Raw genomic sequence first — 16,302 nt, 5'->3', positions numbered from 1 at the left:
ACCCCTGCCAAGTCTTTCCTGCGGGGCTCCTCGCTGGCCACACCCAAAGGGATTGCCAGAAACCAAGTGAGTCCCTTGGTGCAGTCCAAACAGGTCAGCCCCACAGGACGCCAGAAGAAGAGAGGAGGGCGAGGGCAGTACAGCACTGTGTGGGTGGGGGTTCAGAGTTGCTCACAAGTGGAGGCATGGGGAAATCTGCAGAAGTTCTGTGACTTTGACCTGACTGCTCCCTCCCAGCTTCATTGCCCTTATACATCACAGTGATCATCAGTGTGAGAGGGAAGAGGTGGGAACCCATTTCCCATCTCTGCTCTGCCCATTAGATGAGGAAAAGCAAGGCTTGGCCGCAACACCACGCTGCCTCCCATGGGACAAGACACCGATTTCCAAGAGCAGGCTCCCTCTGGATACACACCAGTCAGTGGACTGACAGGTGTCTCAGACTCAGGAATCACAGAAACACGTCTTGCAGGACCAATGATGCGGGTTCCCCTCACTGGGCTAAAACACTAACAGCAGCTCGTGAAACCCCATCTGGTTATGGTGCACGTACCAGAAAATGTGGCCATCTCTTCCATCATTTGGTTTTAGTGGAGACTGTTTTCAAATGGAAGCAATCTGTCTTTCTCATGTCTGGGAAGAGTGGTTATTAACTATGAGGAAACTGTCTCCAGCAGTAGGTCAATTAATTACTGCATTTTAAAGCTGCTTCGTGAAAAACAGCAATTAATTTCACTACATTTCTGGGTAGTTCTTCTGCAAACCTTATCCATTTGAAATCACGTTATCATGGGCGGATGTGGAGACTTGATTATTTCTGAGAGCTTTGTAGGAGATCATATTCTTTTTTTATTTTTTTAAGGACTGTGGGGATAGAATTAGGTTTTAATTATCACTGGCACCTTTTCACTACTGGAAATGACTTGAAAACAAGACGGGAAGAATTTACACCAAAAGGAGAGTTGATAAATACTCTGAAAGCCTATTTATCTAAACACATCTTCAAGTTGAAATGCCATCTGATAAGAAAAAAAAAATCCAAATATAAAATGGGACATTTCTGTTTACTTACTAATATTCTTTGTACTTTTCTGGTCTAATTGGTTACGAATTCCATAAGCTTTTTTTCTGGGTGAGAAATATCAAAGGGACTATTTTCACCTGTTCCGTGACCTTTTACCTCAGCCTCAGCTGCATTATCTTTCACTGGGTTGGACCCTGCTGCCCTCCTATTTGGTTTCACAGGAAGCCACAGAGAACTTGACTGGCTTTGGTCCAGAGGGCAGTGAGCAATAGTTTTTCATTGCCGTATATTATCTGGCCGTGGGAACTGGCCAAACCTGGGTTTAGGGACTAAATATAAGTTGGGCATTTCATGCTGACCTTGCCAGACTTTTCTGAGGGTGTCTGATTTCAAGCAATTCTTATAGGTAAAGACCACGGTTTCTCAACCTCAGCACTTTTAACATTTGGGGCTGGGTAATTCTTTGTTGTGAGAGCTGTATTATACATCGTAGAATGTTTAACTGCATCCCTGGCCTCTACCCACCAGATGCCAGGAGGAGCCCTCTCCCCTCAGTTGTGATGATCAAAAATGTCTCCAGATAGTGCGAAGTGTCCCCTGAGGGGCAAAATCATCCTTAATTGAGAACCACTGGTATAAATACAACTATTTATGATTATAGAGATAGAGAGATTGAAAGACTATAGGAAAATATACATGGACATATGTATACATAGCTCAATAATAAAGGTTGTTTTTGGAAAGACTGTGAATCAGTGTTCTCCAGAGGAACAGAACCAGTAGGAAATATATACATATGTACACAATACATATATAAACCTACATACACATCCATCCATACACACACACACACACACACAGTTGCCCTTTGCACAATACAGGGATTAGGGGCCCTGTCACGCTGCACAGTCGAGAATCCTCATGTACTTTTGGCTCCCCCCAAACTTTTAATACCTACTGTTGAGCCAGAAGCTTTACTGATAACATAAATTGTCAATTAACACATATTTTGTATGTCATATGCATACTATATTCTTACAATAAAGTAAGCTGGAGAAAAAAAGTTAAGGAAATCATAAGGAAGAGAAAATAGATTTATTGTACTGTATTTATCAAAAAACAATCCACTTGTAAGTGGATCTATACAGTTCTGGCCCTTGTGCTGTTCAAGGGTCAACTGTATATGGAGATTATAGGAATTGGCTCATGTGACTTTGGAAGCCGAGAAGTCCCACAGTCTGACATCTAGTTCTCCAGAAGCCTGAGAAAGAGGACCACCAGTGTCTGAGGGCAAGAAGAGAGGGATGTCCCAGTTCAAGCAGAGAGTAGATTCTCCCTTCTTCTACCTATTTCTTTGACTCAGGCCCTCAGCAGATTGGATGAAGCCCACCCACTTCTGTGGGGAGTTCTTTACTTAGTCTGCTGATTCATACGCCAATCTCTTTTGGGAAGCTCACAGACACACCCAGGAATAGCGTTTCACCTACTCCCGGCATCCCTGAGCCCAGCTGCGTTGACCCATAAGATGAACCATCACACCTTGTGATGTGTCTTCAGGCGCATCTGGATTTCATTCGAGGCTTTGTCAAGACAACCTCCGGGGTACTTCCTCCTCTCTAGAGGCTGCCCTCATAAGGTTTTGGTAACAATAGATGAGCGAGTGTGTACAGAGTGGCGAGCACTGGGTCTGGTACCCAGGAGGTGCTCCAGGAAAGCTATTTCCTCCCCACGTGCAGAAGCCATCAGTACTAAATGGACTGATAGCTGCTGGAAGCAGAAGAGTCATTGCATTCACTGATAGATGTTTCTATTCTCTGCTCTGTGTCCCCTGCAAGAGATGTCTGTCCTTGTTTCATGTCATATACTAGTTTTTCATTTCCCATAAACTTGCTTTTCTTCAAAAAGTATGTAAGCAACACGCAAACACACTGTCATTGCAAAACTTCAGACACCACAGATAAAGGAGGCCGAAGCCTCCTTTGCCCTTTGTACCCCAAGGCCTCCCCCCATCTCCAGAGGCAGCCACTGGCATCAGATTGAGATGTGTCCTTCCAGGCCTTTTCTCGAATTTTTATACCATTATCATTTTGCGTGTGTAAATGTGCACATCTTTATCTTATACAGACTGAGGTGTTACCTTTTCAATGCATATGTCGGTATATTCAGACCTGGCTCCCTTTGGCATTGTATGTTGGCATGGTGTGAGACCTTGGGCTGTTTCAGGTTTGTGGCTCTCACTAACAACGCTGCAGTGAACGGACTCACAACTCCTTGTGCATTTATCTATAGTAGATGCTAAGAAGTGAAATTGCTGAGACAGAGTATGAGCATTTTAAATTTTAACAGAAAATGCCAGGTTGCCCTCCCAAATGGCCCGACCATTTTGTATTACCAACATGCTCAGTAGTAGCAAATCTAATTTTTTCCCAATCTGATGGAAAAAAAAAATCACCAAACAGATGTCTTGTTTTAATTTGCATTCCACTGATTACTGTCAAAATGAGTATATTTTCTTATGTTTGTGGGCCATTCTTTTTTTTTTTTTTTCTTTTGATAACTTCTGTCTTCCTTTCTTGTGCTTACTCTGTATTGGGGTGTTTGTCTTTTTCTTATAGGTTTGTTATGTTTTTTTTTTTTTATATGTTCTGTGTGTTAATTCTTTGTTATACACGTTGCACAGGAAGAGACTGAGATGCTCCACAGTAAGTGTTTCAAAGGGCATTAGGTTTTAGCTGCGGTCTGAGATGATCAGCGCATTTTCCGAGCAGTGATGTATCCCCATCTCTGGTCCTGGGGCATCCGCTCTCAGTTACACTCCTGATTTTGTCTCTCCTCAGCTGCAAGTGTCCCCCACGAACTTCTGGATCTCCTGTATCCCCAGCAGACCCTCACCTCCCTGCCTCTGAGGTCAGAGGCCACCTTGAACGGGGGGTCCAAGGTAAGTACACACCCGTGCCCCTTGCAAGCCTGCCTCCCTCGAATTAAGCATTGCCAGGCATGCAAGGCAAAACACCGTCCGTGGGACATTAATAAATGTGTGGGCAAACAAGATTCATATTCATATAATCTTGCAAAACACTTGAAATTTCTTACTGTAGGCCTTTTTTTCCCCCTCTGAGTCTTTGCTCTGTCACCATGCATGATGACCCTCCAAGAGGGGTTCTATTTCCCAAATGTATCTGGCAAGATGGGACTTTTTTCCTAGAGCATCTCTTAAGCTCACCTCGGCTTGGAAGAGACTTTAGGGCATTTGGTTTTGATGCGTGCAATCAAGCTGCCGTTTGACAGCTGTCACATGCTTTTTTTTCCAGACTGTTCCGCGTCTCATGTCCTTATGCTCTGTGTGTATCTAGCACATACAGGGCACTGCGTATAGTAGAAGTCCTATGATCCCTGCTAAATGTTGGGGACTGTCAGAATAAATGTGTGGAATTGGGATAGGGCCTCCCGGGAGAGCGCTGTTTGCAAGTTTTCAGGCCTGGGATTGATGAGCTGTGTGGCTCTGGAGAATCTTCTCAGCTTCCCTGGGTGGCATTCTGCTTACCCTGCAGTGGGCATGATGATATCTGATTCCCAGGAACTTGGAGGAAAGGTGAACGAGATAACAGACGCACTGGCCTAGAGCCACTGCTGGGTGTGTCAGGACAATAGCGTGTGCGGTTTGAGTCTTGGCACGGTGGGCAAAGTATGGGAAACCCCAAATTCCCTGATGCCCCAAATCCTTTCCTCTTTCAGAGAGCCAGACAGCAGGCAGTGTGGAAGTACTTTTGGGGCGGGGATACAGCGGCTCCTGTCCTCCCCCCTGGCTCTTCCCTCCGAGGCCTGCCCTCAGGTTCCTGACCCTGCGGTGCTGCCACAGCCTGGCTTGTGCACCGGGCAGCAGCAGGGCCTCCCGGGGGCAGCAGCTGACCACACTTGGCAGTTTTTGCAACAGTTGTAGCGCTGGTCTCGATGCGCCCCTTGGCGATACCTGCCCTGGCCTGCGGGCATCCCCCTGCAGGGGCCTGAGTCCCTGTCCATGGTCCCCGGAGCCTCCTAATTCCAACTGTCTTCATCTTCCCAGCCCTAGTGGTGGCTCTGTCTCCTGCAGTGGGTTGAACCGTGACGCCCGGGGGTTTTCTTACCCTTTCGGCTGCCTAGTTATCAACTAGATTCCCAGTGAACAATTCTTTTTTTTTTTTTTTTTTTTTTTTTTTTTTTTTTTTTTATTTTTGGGACAGAGAGAGACAGAGCATGAACGGGGGAGGGGCAGAGAGAGAGGGAGACACAGAATCGGAAACAGGCTCCAGGCTCCGAGCCATCAGCCCAGAGCCTGACGCGGGGCTCGAACTCACGGACCGCGAGATCGTGACCTGGCTGAAGTCGGACGCTTAACTGACTGCGCCACCCAGGCGCCCCCCCAGTGAACAATTCTTAACGTTAAATGGTTTCCGTTCCCATAACTGGGTTGACTTCTGTCTCCTGACGGGACCCTGGCTGATAGTGGACAGAAGGAAGAATGGCAGGAAGGAAGGAAGGAAGGAAGGAAGGAAGGAAGGAAGGAAGGAAGGAAGGAAGGAGCTAGAAGGAAGGACAGAGCCATCTGTCTTCTAAATCCACATCTTGTGCTCACCCCCAGAACCCTCAGCTGCCAGTCAAGTCCAGGGCTGGCTGGCTTGCACCCTGCCTCTGACCAGAAACCAGAACCCTCCGTGCATGGGGCTGCCCCCAAGCAGGATAACCCGTTTCCACAGATTAGCTGGTTAAGCATGATGGGTCTCTTGTTTTCTTGTGGAAATGGCTGCTCAAATGTGTTTTTCTTTAAGGTGATGGAAAGTCATCCGTGATTCATTAAAGTGTTTGGCGATGTTGATTGCTGTTATAATGATTATTACATTGTCGTATTAGGTTATAGCTATTAACATTGTCGCTTTTATGGGAAACTGCTAATGAACCAGTCACAAGAACAGAAGATACTAAGCCCATGAACTTGGTGTTTGGGGCGTGCTTGCTTCATGAGCTCAAAGGGAGACTGGGGGCTTTTCCAATGTTGGGCTCAAGAGTGTGTTCTCTGAAATCAGATAGCTCGATTCCACCTCCCGTTCACGGTGGGCTCACTCAGCTTTCCTGTTCTCTGAGTTCCCAGCTCTGAACGAGGGAGAAGCATAATAATAACACCTCCTCAGAGATTATTGGCAGATTAGATAACAGAACTTTCTCCAGAGCTATCTCTAATAGCCGTCACTGCTTCTGTAAACAGATCCGGACCCAACAATTTCTTCAGCCCTGAGACCCCTCTTTCTGCCCCAACCCCAACTTTTAAGCTTATTTCTTCCAGCAACTACCCAGTGAAACAAGGAAGTGGTTGGATGCCATCTTTGTGTGTCAGTGTGATCAGCGACAGTGGCTGGCCCTTTGGTGGGGCTTTGTACATGCTCACTTAACCAACGAGTCTCTTGGTAGGCCCCAGGCTTTAGGTGTCATGAAGAGTAGAGACTGGACCCACAATCTAACACTCCATGGACTTGACACGATTCTGGATAACCAGAGACAATACACACTGATCTTACTAAAGTGGTTCTCCAATGAGAATCCCTGGGAAGCTCATCAAATAAGATGCAGATCCTCAGCCCTGTCCCGAGAGATGCTGAATCGCTAGGTCTGGGATGGGCTCTGATGGTTATATCACAACAAGCTCCTGGGGAAACTGGGGTGCCATGTGGGTGCCCTGAGGACGACACTCGAGGAATATTGCATTGTGGGGTCATTGTGAGGTCTCAGTGCAGCTGTAAATAGACTTGCACCTGGTTGGTGCACATCATCTCCCTTTGTTGATTAGGAGATCCTTGCTGGTAGGATGTCTGCTGGGTTTTAGGTCATGATGTTTGGGCTTAAACTTCAGACCCGCCAAAAACAGCTGTGAAAGCTGAGACCCATTGCTGACTTTCGGGGGTGTCATTTTTCTTCTCACCTGCCCGTACAGATTTAAAGGGAACCTTTTAAGGGTATCACGTGAGCTATTATATGAGAAAAGTGCTTCGTAAACCATAAAATACCTTTCAAATGTTAATTATTTTTAAATTTATGGGTTCATTTTATTTTATGATGAGTCTCCAAATCCATATTCTTAATCCTAAATAAGAAATTATTTTTCAAAAATAAAGAATCGTTTACAAGGTGAATTGCAATGAAGTCAGCCCAGGGGACCACTTGTAATCCACAAAGGCAGTGCTGAAAGGGGACAGGGACCACCAGCCTGATCCGTCAGGTGTAGGTTCTGAGTGGGGACAGAGCGGTGTGACCTGCCCCCATGTCCCCAGAACAGGGTAGGCCGAAGTGAGGTCCTGCTTGTGGCACTGCCCAGGCCTCCTTCTCCTGTCTCTGCTGAGGCCTCGGGTCTGGTTCCCTCCCCTGTCCCCCACACTCCACTCTCCATCCACACACCTCTCTTGTCCTCTCCTGTACTCCACAGGTGGGGTCAAGGAGCAGGCCACACCTTTCCTGTTGCCACCTGCACGTTTCTCATAATGAGGATAACCCATATTTCCACAACTCTGACCCTGGCTACTGTCTTTGACTTGCAAAGAGCTGGTGAAGGGAAAGCCAACACAGCTCTGAGCCAGACAGACTTAAGGGCACACTGTGCCCAGTAAGCTTCTGTCCTTGATGCGTCTTCTAGCCTCTGCCCCTCACTCTCATCCTTGTCTAGGAGATGGTGTTAAAGATAAGCTCCTGTCTTCATCAAAGTGATCAATAAATGAGAGTAAGGAATGAAAGGAACAGGCATTAATAAAGCACCTACTGTGTGCCTGGCCCTTCGGCCACATGATTCCATATGATCTTCTCCCAGGCCAGTGCTGTTGGGTTGTTACTGTCCTCGTTCCACCAATTGGGACGTCCCGCCAACATCCCACCAACAGTGCTGTTGGGTTGTTACTTGTCCTCTTCAAGAATGCAAGAATGGTTGACGCTTGCATTCGCTAGCACCCGGGACATGGCCAAGAGACAGCCATGCCCTCTCCATTTGCAAGGGAGTACATTCTACCAGAAATGGGAATATGTGCAATCTGCCAAAGGCCGCATGGCCTGCACATGGCTTAGCAAGAATTGAAACCCAGCCTGCCTGGTTCAGAGCAACCCTTTCATGCTCATGCAGTGGGTGAGCCAGCTCTCCTGCCGGGGACACACGGGGTGTCACTTCCATGCCCTGGACCTACGCAGATCTGTGGGGACCTGTGTGCTCAGGGATGGCTCCCGTCTCCCTTGGCTCTTCTCTTCTCCTTCCCCCTCACTGTCTCTCAGATTTTGCAATTGCCTCATTAAAATGCAATTGTGTGATTCATCAACATTATAGGAGAAAGCAGTTAGATAAAATACAGGGAAAAAATGAGTATTTGCAGAGACAAGTAGTATCGAGCTTTCTACCTCATCAAGGGGCTAAATGCATGCATGTTAGCCCTATCACCCTGACGTCCAGAAATCCCCGGAGCGTGGAGGGGTTTTTTTCCTCTTCAGTCTCTTATATGATCCATGATCTTTACGTTTCGCCCACCCTTGTGAAAGCTAATGGCATCATTTTCATGCATGGACACGGGCCTGCCAGCTGACAGTGGTTAGCAATTCTTATTACAAATATATCTTCCAATTCCCGAGCTAGAATTGTAAAGCTTTTCTATAGTGACACTGAACCAAAATATCGAAATTGCTCAAGCCTTTAAAGAAAGCAGCAGCAAAAGGTTGCAGAACGCCTTTTAAGTAATGCTGCAGCAAGGCTCTCTGGAATACAGATACATGCCTGCCTGGGCCTTCCTGTCACCTCAGATCACCCTGGAATTCAGACTGCAAACTTCCAGTGCCTTTGGCAGGAATTGCAGACAGGCAGAGAGAGAGAGAGAGAGAGAGAAAGAGAGAGAGAGAGAGAGAGGTGGGGAGGGTCTCTTTGAAAAGTAACTTCTACACAGTTTTGATCATTACCACTGTCTGAACATGGAGAAGCCTCTTTGCAGTTTGGAATGGAAATGATAAAACAGGATGTGCATGTCAGTTACAACCTGTAGGCTTATCCTTTGAAGGCATTCCCCTCCCTGTTCAGGGGCCACATCCACTTTGGCTTTTCCTTCAAGATGTAATTCCCTGTCCATATTCATAATGAAGGCATCCTTCACTTCCTCCTTCCTGTCCCAGGCTCCCTCTGGGCTCACCACCCTCTTCCTTCTCCCCATCACAGCTAAGCAAGTGTGGACAAGGGAAACATTCTGGCTTTGAAGTCAGTCTGGACTCCCGTCTTGGACTTAAGATTTAGGGCAAGACGTTTAACCTCTCAAAGCCTTCCTTACTTCACCAAATGCACTTAATGATATTTGTTTCGTGGAAGTGTTTTGTGGATTGAAGGAGATCAAGTTTGCATCAGCATGAAAGACGGATATCATTTGTATTTGTATGGCTTTCGTCATGGGTGATTTTTGGTGGCTGTCTTCCTCAGAAGATGGGGCTCCTTGAGGAACCAAGGGGGGGGGGTCCACGGCACTCACGGTGCTGCTAGGCCCCCACTTTCTTCTGATTGTGTGGTGCCACCGACATCTGTGCGTTGGCTTCTCTCTGCAGGCAGGCTGTCTGTCTCTGTGGGTTGGGAAGATGGAAGGAGACAAGCCTGAAGCAGAGTCATGCCCTCATGGGTTAGCATTCCGTGGGGACACGCTGGGTGGGATGCAGGGCCCTTCCTCCCCTGAGATCCATCTGTTAGTCTCCAGGAGGGCTGGCTGGCGTGCTTGGGTCCCATTTCTACCCCTGGATCGCATGGGGGAGAGTGGATAGTACATGCCAGACTCTTAACTCCTGCTGCCCCAGCAGTATGTAGTGGAGTGAGAAGTATGGAGGCCAGTTCCCCCAAGCCCATGGGACCAAGGGCAAGGGCAGTCATCCAACAGAAAGGAACCGGGGGCACCAGGAAAAGGGAAGGATCCTTGGGAAGTCCAAACCAACAGATGTACATTGCATGACCAAACACTGCTTAATAACTGAATTAATAGACAAACAAATGAAAGGTGGGTTTTTTTTTTTTTTTTTTTTTACAAAGAGCCCTGGCCTGGGAATAGGGCAAATGGAGTTAAGTCTGCACGCCTCAGTTAATTTGAGTGACTTGGTACGTTTAGAGCTGCTCTCAGGGCCTGGTGTCCTGGACTGTAGAATTTTCTGGTTGGATTAGGAGATCTCCAAGGCCCCTTCCAAATTTACATGTCTATTATCTCATGCTCCTCATTAAGAAAGAATTTTAAGTTAATTGAAACAGGGCTTTTGCAGCAGGCTCTGGAGAAAACCGTATAGATATCTATAGGTTAAGTAGAAGAGAGGGTAATGACACGCTTTCCCTGGCTTAGGGGGAAGAGTAATTTGGAAGATGAAAAATAAGTAAGACTAGCCGCCTTATTTGGGACAGTGCTGTGCTCTCTTCGGGGAAGACCACAGACAGGAAGAGATGTTCTGCCCAATGACCAAGGGAGGGTCAGCTTGTCAGCAGGAAGGATGGGCTGAGCCGTAGGAACAGGGAAAGCCCGCGTTTGCTACCGTTCTTAGGAATAGACACAGTTTGTGGGTGATTACTCAGTATTCCATTGAATGGAGGGGAAACAGTCTCAGAGAAGTGAAGGAACTTGGCCTTGTCGCCCGCCCAGGACTGGGGTCAGGGAGTCCTTGGGCTCCACGGAGGATCTGAGCAGTACATGCCGTGTGCTGGCTTTAGGTCAGGGACAAGGTGACCCTCACATGGAGAGCCCTGCCAGCCAGTCAGTGTTCAAGGCCAGACAAGGGTGAACAGAGGGCCGGGCGGCCCGCCCTCACCAGCCTCCAGGGGTGGGTTGTTGTCTGAGGTGCAGAGAGCTGGAGCCCCACCTCTCCTTCCCTCACCCCTCCTTCTTCCTGCCGTCCCACCACCTAGCACACCAGACACGGGACTCATAATGCCACAGGAGAGCCATACCCTCCGGGGGAGGCAGTGGAACAGAGCCGTGGCCCAGGTGGGAACAGGAGGCCCCGGGCCCTGGCCTGCAGGTCTGGAGACCCGGATTGGCTTTCTCCAGCCAGCCTTCCTAGCTCTTGTCATTGTCTTTTGTCTTTGCCTCTGGTTGTCTTCAAATCTTTGTCTGCCGCTCTGACATGCTTCCCTTGGGTTCTTTCGTCCCTTGTGATGCCATGTGCTCTGCCGTTCCACTCTGCCTGCCGCTGCTTATTCCGCTCCCACCTGCCCCCACCCCGTTTCCTTTTCTTGGCTCGCTCTCTCTCCTTCTACACGTATGCAGCTCTCTCCCTCCCTCTGCTGCCAGCACTGGCTCCTGCCCCCACCCCACTGGTGTCTTCTCTTGCATGGCTGGGCCTCTCCAGACAGAGCCCAGCTGCTGCCCCCACACACCACCCCCCGCCCCCACTCTGGCCTGTCTCACCCTCCATTGCTAAGCACTCCATCAGCTGGTGGCCCAGGCCTGGCCCTGATGGAGAACTGCCCCCTCTGGGCCTGACTACTTGTCCCTAACCCTCTGAGCCTGGCCTCTCTCAGCCTGGCCATGTGGATGAAGAGCCCCCCTGCTCCTAGACAGGCCTGGCTTTCTGGAGAATAGGGAGGCTAAAGAAGTAAGTAGCTAAGATGTGAGGGCTCAAGGGGCTCCTGGGTGGCTCAGTCAGTTAAGCATCTGACTCTTGATTTTGGCTCAGGTCGTGATCTTGTGGTTGGTGAATTCGAGCCCTGCTTCACGGTGCACGCTGATAGTGTGGAGCCTGCTTGGGATTCTCTGTCTCTCTCTCTGTGCCATTTCCCTGTTCATGTTCTCCCTTTCTCTCTCAAAATAAATAAATAAACTTAAAAAAAAAAAAAAAGATGTGAGGGCTCAAGCCTGACTCTGCCCTCCACCTGGGCCAGTACAGCTGCCTTGGGCCTGCAGGCCTCCCCTTCTGGAGGACTCCACCTGTTCTACGTCTCACAGTGTATGTGAGGGGCGGTGGCAGCCAGTGATCTGCTCCGAGGGTCCTGAACAGATGCCACTCCCCTGTGTCTCCTGCTACCTCCTGAGACGGTCCACCCACTCTGCACACGGTAAGCATTTTTTGAGCACCTACTATGCTCAAACACTTAGTATTGTGCCGGTTCTGTTCTAGCACATATAAAGTGGGGAACAAGCTAGGCATGACCCCTTCCATCACAGGGCTCGTGCTCCATGGGCGTATCAGAGAGGCAAGTAAGAACTGATGATGCCGAGGGCCGAGGGCTCTGATGGGGGCCGCACGAGGCCCTTGAGCGCCCTGGGGTGCAGTCACGGTGCCCAGCCAAGTCAGTAGGGTTTCAGGAAGCCTGCCCTGAGCAGATGCTCCCCTAAGCCGAGACTGAAGGATGTATTCACTTTCACTGGTAAAGGGGTTGGTGTTTGTGGCAGGGTTTGGCAATTGGCAGTTGTCCAGGTAGAAGGGACAGCTGCTGTGAAGGCTTGGGTGTCGAGAACATTTCTCACCTCACCTTGGTCCCCAGGAGAATGCACCTTATGCTCCAGGATTCAGCCCAGCCTAGAATCTCCTTGCTCTGACTTCCCATAGCCCCTTCCCCATACCTTCCAGAGAACCCGTGTCACCACCCAACAGTGAGCCCAATGGCCTCAATGGACAGATGTCTTCTCTGACATCCCGGATCCTGGTACCAGACCTGCGATAGAGTCAATTCTCAGCATTGCTGAGGTCAGACATGTGAATGGATAGATGGGTAGATGAATTTAAAACAACAAAACAAAACAAAACAAAAAACCAACCAAAACGAAGGAGCCTGATCTGATATGAGATTGCCAAGCTTCCCCCATCTGCCTGGGCTCCTTCAAAAAACACCATTTCCTTCCAGTGTCCTGGGAATTTTGAAAAGGCTGATCCATCAGTATCTCAGGCTGCCAAGAACTCCTTTTTCTCCAAGAAATCAAACTAACCCCCAAATGTTGGGTGTGTTTGTGTGTGTGTTTCCTGCAAGCTGAGGCCTGGCTTTCGAGAAGTAATCAATTCCAATTGATTGGCAAAATCCGACTTGTGTTCCCTCGGCCAATTTTGGATGGTAAAGTTCATTAAAAGCAGGCCTCTGGCAAGCCGACACCCCTCAGTGCTACGGTAATAAGGGCTTATTATGCCAAGCAGCGGGATCTGCCCTAAAGAGTCCTTGGCATGGTTTCGTGGGGACTTGCCCATCTGCAGCAGTGTTTTTTGTAAATGAGTAATTTGACCATGATAAAAATCCAGGAGGAGTTTTTCCAAGCTTGGCCGGGGAAGGACTTGGAGAGAACCCTGTGGTGAAGAGTGGAGCTCCTGGCCCGTAGTGAGGTGCAGACCCCTTCCAGCCCTCCTCCTCCTTCCTGCTCTGACCCCCGGATTTATCCTGGCACCACTGTCAGGAAAGCGGTTTGGCCCCGGGCTGGCAGAGGCACTGCTTTCGAGCCCTGTGGCCCCTCCAAGAGGTGGGGCACACATCTCTGCCACAGTTGTTTGCTTTTAGAGGCTCCAGGGGCTGGAGCTAGGAAGGGATACATTTCTTCCTGAGTATGCACAGGGCAGCAACTTCTGGAAGTCATCAAGCCTGACAGCAACTGGCATAGGATCCGCTGAGCGAGTGTTTGGATCCAGAAGTAGGAGTTTGCTTTTAGCTAATATTTCTGATGTGCCCGTCCTATGCCAAGCTCTGTGTTGGGCTCATTCATACGCAGGGCCAACTTCACGTTTTTTACAGCAGTCACCAGAGCTGGAGATCATGGGCACTCTGGTTTGAAAATAAAGCTTTTCTTTCGCATTTTAAAGTGTTCACATGGAGGTTCTAAAAGGTTATGCAAACAAGGTGCTAATTTTTTTTTTCTTTTTGAGGTATGGGACTAGTGGGTTGGGAGAAGGCCTTGAGTTTTCACTTCACATGCTACTCATATTATTCTAAGTTTAAGAAGTAGCTACTCTAAATGCCTCTTATGGAAAATTTGGAAAATACAGAAATGTAGGACAGAATTATATGCTGCCTGTTAGATATGGTTCATGTTTCCATTTTCATCCAAGTAAACTAAGCCTCAAATGTACCCAAGTTCACACAAATAAATGATGAGGAAGATTTGGTTCAAATTTGATAGTGGTTTTCATCTTCCTAGGATTTCTGAGACCCAGAAAGTTGTTTCTTGAAAGTGATTTTTACCTGATTCTTGGTCCTAGGAGAGTGTCTGCTAGAGGAAAGACAGGCTCCATGCTCAGACCAGACTGGGATATGGTGGGTTCTGCGTCTAATAAGTGATGGCTCACAGTCAATTTTCTTAGTGTTTATTTGCTTATTAAAGGCTCTGAGAAGTCCTGCAAACTTATGAACAAAGAACCCTCACCCCTCCCAACCCCTGTACACCTCCCACAGAATCTACAGGTCAGCAGACCAGTTTTGGAAAATGCGTGCTCCTTCTTGCCTCTGCCCATCCAATCTCCTCCTTCCACTCAAGTCTTTGCAGTCTGTGTGGGCAGATAGGGACCCCACCGAGGCCTCAAGGGAGAAGTGACCCCCTACAGTCACTGCTAGGAGGAACAGTGGGAATCCTAGTGGCTGAGCCATTTGTCTTTAACAAAAGAGGAAACTGAGGAAGGGAAAGGGGAGTGGCTCATCCAGTGTAAGGCAGAAGGATTGGCATTTGAACCCGGGCCCCACGAGCAGGACCCGGCTCCTAGTAGATGCCTGTGCTCAGGCTGGGTTCTGATGGAGGCCGGGCCCGTGTGGCTTGTGTCTCCAGCAGAATGTATTCACAGACTCTCACTTCGGCACCAGAAGTTCACCTCACTGCCTGGCTGGGTTTTGCTTTTTGCCACGTAGCAGAAATCCCTTCGCGCCCTGCAGCATGGGGTGCTGCTTCTGCCCCGCACTCCTGGCAGCCCCCACGTTCTCCGCAGCACTGCAGGTTGGGTCACGGCAGAGACTCAGCTTGTTCTGGGGGCTCCTGGGAGGCCTGGCTCTGTGCCCTGTGCTTTGTCGGGGCTCCCTCAGTCTGCCTGAGGTCCTGGGGGCAGGCAGTTGCCCCCAGATCTTCCTCCCTCCAGAGATGACCGGGTGGTGTTTTCACAGGCCGAGAGCCCAGGCCCCAGAACCTACTCCCCATCTTCCGTGAAACCATCAGTGACCACTAACTTTGGATTCTCAACCCTCATAGCTGCCTGCGGGGATTAGAAATCCCCAAACCACACACTCATTGATTTTTTTTATTTTTGCCTTTCAGTGAGCATGAACCCAGAGGCCAGGAGCCATCCAGACAGGAATTCAAACGTAGTAAGACATCTAGCTGGGGATGGACATATAAACAGTTCCCAGAAGTTGGGGCACTGGTAATGCTAAGTCCCAGGTGCAGGGCAGCTGGGATGCATATTGAAGGATGACACAGGCTTAATACCATGGAGGCAAGAGGTTTGCCTCTTTTTCCACTGGGAACAGCTTGGCTGAAGCGATGGGGCTGCTACACAGCATATGTGGAGCGTAGCAGAACAGCATCCCGGGATCAGGGTGGATTTGTGCAGCCTGTGTGGTGGACAAGGGTAGATGGAGACTCCTCGCAAGTCACGGAATGACACGAGTAATGCACATTCAGGAAAGTTCCCCTCTGCATCCCCAGGGAATGAGTGAGAACCAGGTGATGCCTGGACAGTGGAGTGGCCCAGAGGCTATCATGGGAGGGAGGGTCTGCTCACATGCGAGGGTGAGGCAGGAGGGTCCAGGTCAACTTCCGAGTCTGTCACCGGCTCGACTGCAGAAGCAGACCATAGTCTCAAGTCTGCGTGATTTTATTCTTTCTAGTAAGAATGAATGAATCATTAATTACCTACGAAATATGAATTGATAGCTTGACCTTTGAAGTCTTTTCCCATATAGAAGTCACCGTTCGGTCATTGCTTTGGGCCAGGTCTCACACAGTAGCACACCAAGGGCAGGATGGTGGGACAGTCCACACTGGGTGTAGGCAAGAAGGGAGGGCCTTGTCGGCAGAGAGTTCAATAAAAATCAGTCAACTTTCTGTTATCGCCTTGCACTGGCAATTCTGAACAATGTCAGGGATGAGCTACACCTCTCTGCCTGGTGGACTTCTCCCAGCACTGATTGGCCTCAAGTTTGGGGTTTGAACACTCAGCCACCAAACTTATTGGCTAATTTAAGCTAATGTCATTTTTTAAATATAATTTATTATCAAGTTAGTTAACATTCAGTGTATACCGTGTGCTCTTGGCTTAGGGAGTAGATTCCCGTGATTCATCATTTACACACAACACCCAGTGCATAT

The 16,302-nt window shown here is 48.8% G+C and overlaps 1 long non-coding RNA gene across 2 annotated transcripts in view; it reads left to right on the top strand.

Annotated features, from left to right (window-relative positions):
* LOC131499573 (uncharacterized) overlaps positions 1–16,302 on the top strand; it is an 815,236-nt gene that overhangs the window by 537,562 nt on the left and 261,372 nt on the right. For both annotated transcript variants that reach the window (XR_009255960.1, XR_009255961.1), the window contains one exon: positions 3,862–3,962. This is a non-coding gene — a long non-coding RNA (uncharacterized LOC131499573). The remainder of the gene's footprint in view (positions 1–3,861; positions 3,963–16,302) is intronic.

This window comes from Neofelis nebulosa, chromosome 17 (assembly GCF_028018385.1).
Source record: "Neofelis nebulosa isolate mNeoNeb1 chromosome 17, mNeoNeb1.pri, whole genome shotgun sequence".
NCBI classification, from domain to species: domain Eukaryota; kingdom Metazoa; phylum Chordata; class Mammalia; order Carnivora; family Felidae; genus Neofelis; species Neofelis nebulosa.
Note: the sequence above shows the minus strand (reverse complement) of the source record. Positions and strands in the feature narration are given on the sequence as shown.